Raw genomic sequence first — 11,192 nt, 5'->3', positions numbered from 1 at the left:
GACTGGCTCATAGCTGAGGGCTACAGCTTTTCAAATAGCAGCACCCCTGTATCCTTGACTACCTTTACTTACCTCTCCCCTTAACCCCGACCTTACCCCGACCTTGACGACCATTCAGGGGGGACCTCACTTTGCGAAAATGTCCTGGTTCTGAAGGTGTAAAACTCATATTCGGTCCTCACAAACAGTGTACAGAAACACACCAAAGGATAAGTATACGGCGGAGGTGCGCTCTAAAATACGCCGACTGGAGAATATCTGAATCTTACAACGTCTGAAAGCAGAGGTGATTATTTACACGTACATTACACATTTACACAGTGTCTGGATTCAAAAAGTCTGGAATAGTATGCGTAAACATATCCAGTGTGTGTGGCTATGTCCTACAGCCATAAAGCCACCAAAAGTTTACAAGTTAAAAAGAATCCTCCACCAATAAGTGACGCGGCGTATCTGACTCAAAATCTGTGACTTCCATATGGACATCATCGATCTCCTGAGGAATGGAAGAAGTGTGGTAATAATGAGTAGGAGCCCTGGGGTTCACGTGATGATGAATAAGGTGGCAAGGCAACTAATGAAAGTGTGATCGTGTGATACGAAGAGGACACTTGAAACACAATTTGCACAAGCTTTGGTTCACTACAGATTCACAACACCAGGCAGGAGTGAATCACTGCGGCTGCGTGAGACTGCTCATGTCTGATTGTCCGTGTTTTATTGGGAGAAAAATCGGATCGCTCAAAGACCAAGCGGGGGATTTCAATCACCTTCATCTGCGGTGCATTGAGACCAACTAGATCGGCCACCACCCTCTGGCATGGCAGCAAAGATAGGTGGAGTGTAGTCTGGCTCACCGGGTGTAGGCTGTTGGGATAAGTCTGCCATTGGCCCGACTACGTAAATTGGTGTTCTCCTCCCCTTCCCCTATCCGCGTGTTACCATTTTGCAAGGGCAACGCCGCTGCATCCTGGGCTTTAGCGCCGCCCAAGACGATGGTGATTGGTTTAAAGAAATACAAACAAGCCAGAGCGGAGCCAGAATGGTAATGGGTCGAGCCAGACCTTTCTCCGAAGTGTGGAGCTAGCCTGGCCATGCGAGACTATGCAGGGTACAACTCTGGCACATATCTGTGGGTGGAGCTCTAAATACAAACACCATAAAGACGCACAGATTTGCCCAATGTGCCCGTCTTTACTCTCGCTAATTGGCTGTGTAACATTTGTTAGTGTCAGTTTTTTACTATGAAAACTCTTTGATTTTAGCTGCAAACATCCCATGAGCCTTGTAAGCAATAGTAATAAAGTATCATGTAACTGACAAATAAAGCAAGAAGAAGAAATGACAAAAAAAGAAGAAGGCGATTTGAGCAAATGTGATTCTTCCATTGGTTATCTTACCGAGCGCCTGGTTTGTGCAGCTCTTAGCATCACCTCTTGGTTTATGGAATGGCCAAATAAGCATATTTACGATTAGGAGTTACTGATGTATGGATGAAATGATGCCGATGACAGACCAACCGGCTTAAAACCAGTAAACCACTGTGGGAGCGTCTCACCAGTACACTATACAAAGGAGATTCTGAAATGTAAATGCGGCAGGCGCGGTGCAGCTACTCCCTGGCTGGAGAAGCGGAGCTCAGGTCTGGCTGCCTCAGGTCTAACTGAAACCTCTCCAACTCTCCAAGCGTAATCGACGGCATACCAGCTTTCTGATGCAAATGCTGTGTCTTTGAGACCTAGTGCAGGCCACAGAACCCTGCACAAAGACCCCCGTGCAGTTATACCACGTTCAGTCCATGTGGATGTCGTTTCTGCTCCGCTAGGACGCTAGGGACATGCCGGTCAGACCTGTCTGAGTGCTTCAATACGACAGTTACTGACATATTCTCATTTAGGGGACATGTCGGAGTCACGAAGGGCAGTTATTCCACTGTTTGTCATTTCTTTGCTTGGAAGTCGTGTGTTTTGTTATGGCTAGCTGGCTGGCTAACGCCCTTGCAGTGGTGTATCATTCCAGAAGATTAGCGAAGTGTAATCAGATCAGAACTGCGCGCTAACACCACCCACACCCATGTAGGGTGGCGCAATCATTTGTACTGGTCATTGGTCTCTGATCATGAGGTTATGACTAAGGAGACTTTTCAGACCCAGGCAAGTTTCATTAGAGAAACACATAAGACTTAGGTTACAGAATATCTTCAAAGTTACACTTGTGGATCACAATAAAGTTGGTGCTTTTACCTCAAAACTCCAGCCAAAAACTCCCAGTATCCCTTGCAGAGCACCAAGAAAGTGGTTGCGCGGAAGAAGCCACCTAAATCCATGTCAGTTTATGCATATTAGTATCAAATTTTCAGTTCTTGTTACTGTGAAACATCCTGCCCTAACCCGGGACTTCCCAAATCCATTTCAAGACTTCCAACACTGCGACCAAGAGACCAGGTAAAGCCTGAGAAAGAAAGGGGATTGGATTAAATACCGTGCTCCATTAACAGACAGTGAACAACTAAAAAAAAATGCTAAATATGGGAAGATAAGTAATCTGCCATTCACGGATGACTGCTTCGATCAGTCAGTCAATATTGTTGTGGAGAGCAGCAGGCAATGTACTTTAACAGACTCGAGGCGGAAAAGACTATTAGGAACCACAAGAACACACACACACACACACACACACACACACACACACACACACACACACACACACACAAATGACACACTGTTCTGCCCACTCGTGTCTTACAGCTCAACTGCCAATGTTGTATTTCTGTCCTCTGAGCCGTCGGCCCCACCTCAAACCCCTCATTACTCCCACACACTCACTCACTCACACAGCTGTGAGCACCAAGCCACACACACTGCACATGACTGTTTTTATTAAGCTACCAAACAGTAAAAGCCCCCCAAAACCTACAGCAACATCACTGCACTGATTCCCTGTTGACACTGTAGCTAATACTACAAGCCTTTCCAGGTCACCGTTGTATTCATTCACACACAGGTTTCCTCTGACTCGAGCATTCAGGCATTTAGGCTTTTCTACCCGCTCAGAAAACGTAGATCAGCCACTCCCGACATTTAGAAACTCTGTGGTCTGAAACGGAAATCCGATCTCATGCAAATGACATTCATATGCCACTATTTTTCTTTAGAAATTTACATTTTGGAGATGATGGATAGAACATTAAAAAAAAAAAAAAGGGGAAAAAAACAAATTATGTTACTCGTTGAGTGCCGGTGTAGAAGCGTAGTGTGATGTTGGAGTGCAGTGAAAAGTAAGTGTGAGGAGGGCGCGTGGTGTGTGACGGATGTTAAGTGTCTTGTGTCCTAAAAAAGAAAGTGAATTATCAGTCTGCGATTAGTAGCTCTGAAAGGAAAGTGGTATAGTGTATTATGTAGATATACAGTCAGATCAAGTCTGTTTCCAAATGATTGCTGGTTTATGAAATTCTGACCCCGGAGTACACACACTTTCACTGGAATTTCATTGTGTTTTCTGGGAAACAGCTTGGCTCTCCCTTTAATTGCCGTTAACATCAGCAGACACTGCGACATTCAGGCTGTTTGTGTTTGAAACAGGGAAGCGGCCGGCAAAGGTTGCTGCGCTGTAGTGTTGCATGATGAGTGTTTTCTTTCTTTCTAAGAAGACGGTCATGAGCCTGTGCCACACAAAGTGTTTTTTTGCAAGTTCAGCCGATTTCCTACGAGTCACGTTTCATTTCCTGCCCCAGCGTTTAACGGAGCACGCTGCAGTATTTTAACCTTTCAGTTCAGAGCGTTCTCCAGGGTAAAATCAGCCTTGTGTCGAGTTGTGAAACTTGCACTTGCGCTGTCTGCCGTGGCGATAAGATGGCCACTGTTTCGGGCCTCTGCAAGCTTATTTACATACCTTTAATTAAATCATAGGAAAATGATCACTGTCTCAAAATTGGGACACACTCACACACTGGGTGAGAAAAGAAATGCACAGTCACTCATGAGTTGTTTCCTTTTGCACAGTTGGCCCTGACCCAGGATTTGCATGAAGTACTGAACAGCCTGACGTTTGTTTGTGCTCTGGGCCAGCTGCACAGGAGCCTCACATACTCTCATGTTCCTCATGTTGAACCGGGTCTTAAAAGCCTGTGTCCCCCCCAATAACCGATCAGTGTTTCCAGTCGGTCGTCGTGGAGCCAGTCTGGGTGCATGACGTTTTGGCAAGAACCAGACTTCCAGATTTCACATGAAAAGTCTTGACTTCAGTGGCAAACGACGTAACCACCTCAAACAGGTTTCAAGCTGATTTTCATAGTGCAAAATGAATGCAAATCAGTGGCTGCCTGGAAGGAAAACACATTCATAACCTAAAATAACCTAAACCTAAAAAGGTTGGCAGCTATTTAAGGTCTACATGGTTTGCTGTTAATATACTAAAAATGAGTGTGATTCTTAAATCCTATTATGCTCATTTCCAGCTCTGTATTTTCCTTTTGTGATTCCACTAGAGGAGCTTTGCATGATTCACAAAAAAAAGTCCTTATTCATCTTATTCTGGCCCTTCATGCGGTCCCTCAGCCGTTTGAGCTCCTGTCTCTTTAAGACCCGCCCCCTCCCTAAAAGCCCACTTTCTTCTGATTGGCCGGGCCAAGTTCCGGAAGTCAGAAATAAACATAAACATCTCGCCTGTGCCTGGAGCAGAGATACCATATGAGGACATCTGTCTGACATCAGATAGAGCTTTTGGCTCACAGGGATCACTTTTACGTACGCTTACCTGGCAACGTTTAGTATGAATATCCAACATTGCAACATTATATATATGAAAATAAGGAAAAGCATAATAGGTCCTCTTTAATATTGCTCCAGTGAAGGAAGTCTTTTATTACACCCTTTGACCTGGAGGCGTTTTCACTGCCGTTGCCTGATTAGAGCTCTCCAGGCGACTGAGTGTGCATGTACGGACTGCGTTTGATTGTCATCGCCTGCGAGAAACCGTCCACCGCTATCATTCTGATCGGTACGTGCGCAGCAGTTGGGCGACCTCGTGGGATTCCCAGCACGGTGCCTCATTAACCTGCGAAAAGGTGTCATCAACCAGAGCAACGGAAAACCCACCTTGTGTGGGGGTGCGTTTTGGGTTTTCCACTCGGGGCCTTGCAGTTAATGACTTGTTTCAAGTGACTTGTTCTTTATCGTCATGTGCGCAATAATTACAGTGGAGCAGTCATCAGGCCCCCCTCCAACAATGACCCCCGCAAGTAAAAGAGAAACTAAGACAAAACATAGTGCGGAAGTTAAAATATATTTGATTCTATATATGTTATATTCCTATAATAATAATAATAATAATAATATGGAATGTAATACTGTGTTAGGCAGGTAAGCAGGACAGGCAGTGGATATATGTAGTGTGATGGTTACACAGCTTGTAAACAGGTAGTCCAGGATCCTGTCACATAGGGTGGTGTTGAGCCCTCCAGGTGGGAGAGGACAGTGTGGAGCACAAGGGCAAGAGCGTCATCCAGTGGGTCCAGTGAGTCAGGGAGGGAGGAGGCGATGAAGATTTTGACCAAGGCTGCATTCAGACCAAATCAGGCCTTCCGGCGAAGATGCCAGTCCTCCCATTAATTTGATTGAGGGTAGTCGGTTAAGGGTGCGGCGGTGGGGACCACAGGGGGTGCCAAAAAAGAAAAACAGCTGCTGCGACGCCTGATTTGGTCTGAATGCAGCCTAACCGCTCAAAGTACCTCATGATGGTGGAGGTGAGAGCTTACTGGGTGGTAGTCATTCAGTCAGAGGACTTTGGTCTTTTTGGGGACAGGGACAATGGTGGTCTTCTTGAAACACGTGGGGGCTACAGACTGGAGCATCGAGAGATTGAAAATGTCTGTGGAGACGTCTGCCAGTTGATCTGCAGGTGTGCTCGGCCAGAGATGCCACCAGGTTCAGGTGCCTTGAGTGTGGGTGAATCCCTTTGAAGGATCTACACACACACACCTGCCCTGGATATTGCTGGTGGGCAGGGGTCCTGGGCCAGGAAGTTGTTCTCAAAGCGTGCATAGAAGGTGTTCACTTTCTCTAGGAGATGTGCAGACATTATCGCAGCACTGCTGGTTTTCCTTTTGTAGTCTGTAACAGTTCTTAGTCCAGCCAACATGTTTCTGGTGTTGGAGCCCTGATAGTTGGACTTTGTCTCTGTATTGTGGCTTGTTGTTGTTGTCCTGAAACATCTACCACTCCGTGATGCTAAAGCAGTGACGTAGGGCCGAATGTGACTGGTCTCATAGGTGAGCGAGGGAGGGCCTCATATCCCTCCCAAAAAGGGAGCGTACACGTGGCTGAGCGTGTTACCTCCGCGTAGGACAGCTGATGTGTCGGCGATGCCTCTGCAGAACTTCCCTCAGGTTGGCCTCAGCCCTGTCGACACCTCCCTCCTTTGCTCTTCCCCCGATCGTATTGTCCAGCCCTGGTGGTGAATGCACAGCCCCTCTAGAACAATGGCCGAGTCTGGGTCGAGCCAAGTCCATAACGTTCCAGTCCTTAGTGTCCCACCCCGCTCCTGAGCTCATCCAGCTTCTTACCCAGTGACTGGACGGGTTTCACCTTTCTTCTTACCAGGACCCCCGACCTTCTTCACAACCTCACAAACACAACTCTGTCTCTGTGATGCTGTTGTGAATCTGGTTGAGTTTCTGCACTGTGACACACACACACACAACAACAAAACAAAACTCTATACTATATGTACATTTCTATCGTAGGTCAGAAATGATCCATTTGTACAAAAAGAAAGAGGTTTTTAAAGATTTTGAAAGTTTCATTAATGTTGATATGAAACTGCGGGCTGACACTGTGTTTGATGTGTCTTTTTACTGCCGTTCGGACAAGTCAGCCGGTGGATCAGAAGAGCACGATTTTCAAACACTTTTCTAGGTCGTATGCCTTCCTTTGCTCTTTTCACAAAGAAACGGAATTCTGGTGTTGACGCTATGTGCCGGCTGGCTCGTAACTGAGTGCTACAGCTTTTCAGCCTGAAGCACAGGAGCCACGGGTTCCCTCGCTAGATTGTATTTATACTTGGTTCTTAGCTTACCGCAGTGTTAAAAACTCTGTCGTGGGAGCCCTGGACTGGGCTGACCGCGGTCACGTCATGTATTTGGAGCTATTTCACATCTCAGAGGTTGTATTTCATCGAACCAAGTCAAATACGTTTCTAACAAAATGTCACATTATTCACACCCTCATTGTTGTGAGTTGTCTGTCAGAAGTAAATGTCACACAGCTTTCGAAACACGACATAACAACTCAGTAATCATGTACTGTATGCGGACAGAGTATTCTGTCGTGAGGCCCTCATACGTTTGTTGACTAAAGAGTTGAGCACACACACTATTTTTTGTAAAATAAGATCTGCATATTTTCCATTGTTCTAATTAAATTCTATTGGATTGAAATAAACTTGGTAGCTACTTCTTATTGTTGACTGACTGTCTGTCCTTTTCTTGTCTCTTTAGTCTGCCTGGATAAGTTATATAACGCCACCTTATTTAATGCAACATTATGCAAGTTTTTGGGAGATCGTACCTGTTCAACCAGGTCACACAGTCAGTGCAGGAACAGGAATGAGAGAGGCACCACTCTCCCTGTTAAAAGTCAGTGTTCCATCTAAATGATACTGAAGCTGCTATTTTAAGGAAAAACTGTGACATAATGTTGCTTTAATGGGTGGTCCACTGGGTCCAGCGGGCCATTACTGAATCTATATTCGATCCTTTTTTCCTTTTAAATGATCAGTTTTAATGGAATATCAGTACCTGCCCGGCACAGGTGGGCAAACATCCCCAATGAGCCTCATCCTACCATCCACCGTGACGGGACCCACTCCATCTATTCACAGAGAAGGCTAGAACTGATTCCTGTTCAGGCACTCACTGGCGATCTGAATCCTAATGGGAAAAGGAACATCGTGCATGGGTACCCGCTCCGCCTACCGCACATTCGTTGCTTTCAATGATTTCATCATTCCGGTAAGTAGCAGAAAGAGAGATAGCATTAGTCTTTGGACCTCCACGGGTCCTCCTCCAGCTCCTCGAACCCCTCTTCTGTTTCAATGCGATTCAAGTTGAAGTCCATCACATCTGGTTCATTTTGACCTCTGGTCCTTTGCAACACATCCAACATGTCCACTAGGACCTCAAGTACAGGCCTGAAATTCTAAATTACATTGTAGTTACTGTATTGTGCTAACTTTGATGATTACTGCCAGCAAGCTAGAAAACTAAGACTAGTACATTACTGATTTCAGTCTTCATTACTTTTGAAGACTGAAAATTGTAAAAAAAAAACAAAGAAAAACGTTACAAGTCTTTAGGAGTCCTGGCTGTCCTGCAGAGATACTGCCAATCACTGCTGGAAAAACACGACGTTGTAGCCTAGCTGTTGGTACCTTGGACAATCGCAGCTTCATCACATAAAATAAAGAATTACCTTGTAAACGTTTCGGCTCTCAGACGGGAGTGTGGCTCTGATTCTAATTTCTTGTGATTGTTCAAATACATAACGGTGGGAGAAGAAAATGAATGCACAGATGCGCGGCGCCTTCAGCAGTCCGAGCTCTCGTGGATGTTGGAGATGTGTTTGGCCATCACTGTTGGAAGTAAGAGGATACTAAACCTTTTGAACTCTGAACATCAAAGTGTGTAATATCTATTAATGGACAGCAAACACCACCACAGTCTCAACCATACCTCGACTTGTCGAGAAATACGTTGACTCAAGATAAAGAGAAGAAAATATTTAGTGAGAACTGTAGTTGACATCCGGTACGCCATTTCAAATAAACATTTTCCTCTTTTGACAATTGCTTGAGAATGTCACTTCAAGAACACATACCTTGGGGGCCAACTCCAGTGCGAACAGGGGCAGGCGTCGTGTGCCGGCGATACAGGTGCAGAATGTCAGAAAGCCTACACCCACGGCTGCCTTTAAGCCATTACCCTCGCTCATTTTACAACAGGAGCGTCACGATATTCCCAAGACTATATCCGCGAGAGCGCATTTCTTGTGACGCCACTGTTGGCAAAGCAGCTGTCATTTCACACGGCGGAAACCTTCAGGAGTCCGACTTCTCGTGGACACATTTGAGACCTTTTTGGCGATCGCTGTTGGAGGTTGAGAGGATATTAAACCTTTTCAGTGTCGCTGAACGTCAAAGAGTTCGCGACGCCTGTCACACTGAAGGAGAGACAGCGGGGTTCTTCGCCTCCAGCTGAAATGGACGGCAAACAACCACAACAGCCTCAACTCTGCCTCGACTTGTCGAGACATATGTTGACTTAAGATAAAGAGAAGAAAAGACTTGGTGAGAACTGACTGTTGACAACGTATGCGCACACACACACACACACAGGCAATACAGTCTTAACGCTGCCTTGATTTGACAAGCAGGTGTAAAAAATATGTATATCGTCACTGTGTGATGGAGTCCAACAGTAATCCCCTTATGTCAACAGAAGCAGCGGTCGTAGCCAACATGCCTTTAGCAGCCCCCGCTCTCAGTGGAGGGCTGCTGGGAGAACAAAAGAAGCTGTGGTAGAGCTTCTGAAACAAGTACGTATGTGAGCGGCGTGGTGGTGCAGCGGTTAGCACTGTCACACAGGCAGGTAGGGCAGGGTAGAGGGAGCATGGGGGGAGGGGTGTTCGATCAACCGTCCCTGAGGAAGACGCTGAACCCTAAGTTGTTCCCGGTGGAGGCCAGCACCTTTGCATGGCAACTCGAATGGGTGAACGAGACCTGATCTGTAAAGCGCTTTGGGAACCGTGAAGGTTGAAAAATGCTATTTAAGTGAAAATTTTACCATTAGATTACTTGGGATAATGTCATGTCATGGGGCTTCTACATATAGGGGTGCTTTGATATGGAGAAAATGTTATCCCCCCCCCCCCAAAACCCCCAGTGCATTACTGCCAGTCACGTTGCGCCCTCACATGTCCTAAGCCTGAATGTCCACTGACAGCGAAGTGTGCAGGAGTAGTGACACTAACCAGTAATAATTTCAGTGATAGCAGGCGTGGCGGATTCGAGGTGAAGGTCACAAAATTACGATTACAAGTTCGCTTAAAACTACATGAGTTGCTGCGCCCGGTGTTGAGGAACACTGTGGAGGCGCTGACGAGGTACTATGGCCGTCCACGCCTGGAACTAAAAGATAGGATGTTTGGGACCAAATTCAAGAGACACGTGTGCCATGATAACAGGAAGGATGTCAGATAAGGAGGACGAGGGAGGAAAATGTGTAAAGGAAGTTCCTGAATCTGATATTCTGCAAAGTATAAAGTGGTGTTTATTTGCATACAAAAACTAGATTTTTTTTCAGTATTCTTTTTTTTTAGCAAGCGAGGAAACAAGGACCAGAATTTTCACGTTTCGTTAGCCATCAGCAGCCACTGGTTCCCATTCACTTCAGCACCGATGTGAAAATCAACATGCAGGGACCTGAACCGCTCTGTAATGTGCCGCTGAACGGCGCTGCATGTTGTGTAACAGCAGTTACACACGGGGAGACACACAACAAGCTAACAGGGACGCGGTGATAAATGGGGAACGTGGGATTGACGGCTCGGGCTCGGCCGGGTTGTCTTTTTGTTTTGCTTCCAAGTCGTAGGAGGCAGATTCTTATGCAAACAGTAACAGTGTGTGTCCAGATGAAGCAGCAGTAGAAGGAGTGAAAGAGTGTAGAGAAAGGAGGAGGAGGAGGAGGAGGTGTAAAGGAAGTAGGGGGAGGCAGGAGGGCAGGTACAACAAGTTGGATAAAACCTGTAATTATTATCCTACGGAGTTTACTTTACCCTCTCTCTCTCTCTCTCTCTCTCTAACACACATGCAATGTTTGTATAGACTGATAAGCTGAGAGAGAGAGAGAGAGAGAGAGAGAGAGAGAGAGAGGGAGGGAGAGAAAGGGAGGGAAGAAGGGAGGGAAAACAGCCCAGCCAAAAAGAGTGAAAACACACACACAAGGGTGAGAAAGCCTGTGATTGTGTTACAGAGAGCAGGTCGGTGCCAGAGCTCAGAGAGGAGGACAGAAGAAGAAGAAGAAGAGGAAGAAGAAGGAAACTCAGTGAGACTCAGAGAGAAGAAGCAGAGGAGACGCAAAGTGTGAGAGACAGAAGGAGGAAGACCAAGTGTTAGGGGAGGGAGGGAGGGTGGGGGGG

The sequence above is a fragment of the Enoplosus armatus genome, chromosome 2 (assembly GCF_043641665.1).
Source record: "Enoplosus armatus isolate fEnoArm2 chromosome 2, fEnoArm2.hap1, whole genome shotgun sequence".
Classification (NCBI taxonomy): domain Eukaryota; kingdom Metazoa; phylum Chordata; class Actinopteri; order Centrarchiformes; family Enoplosidae; genus Enoplosus; species Enoplosus armatus.
This window is presented reverse-complemented; position numbering follows the sequence as displayed.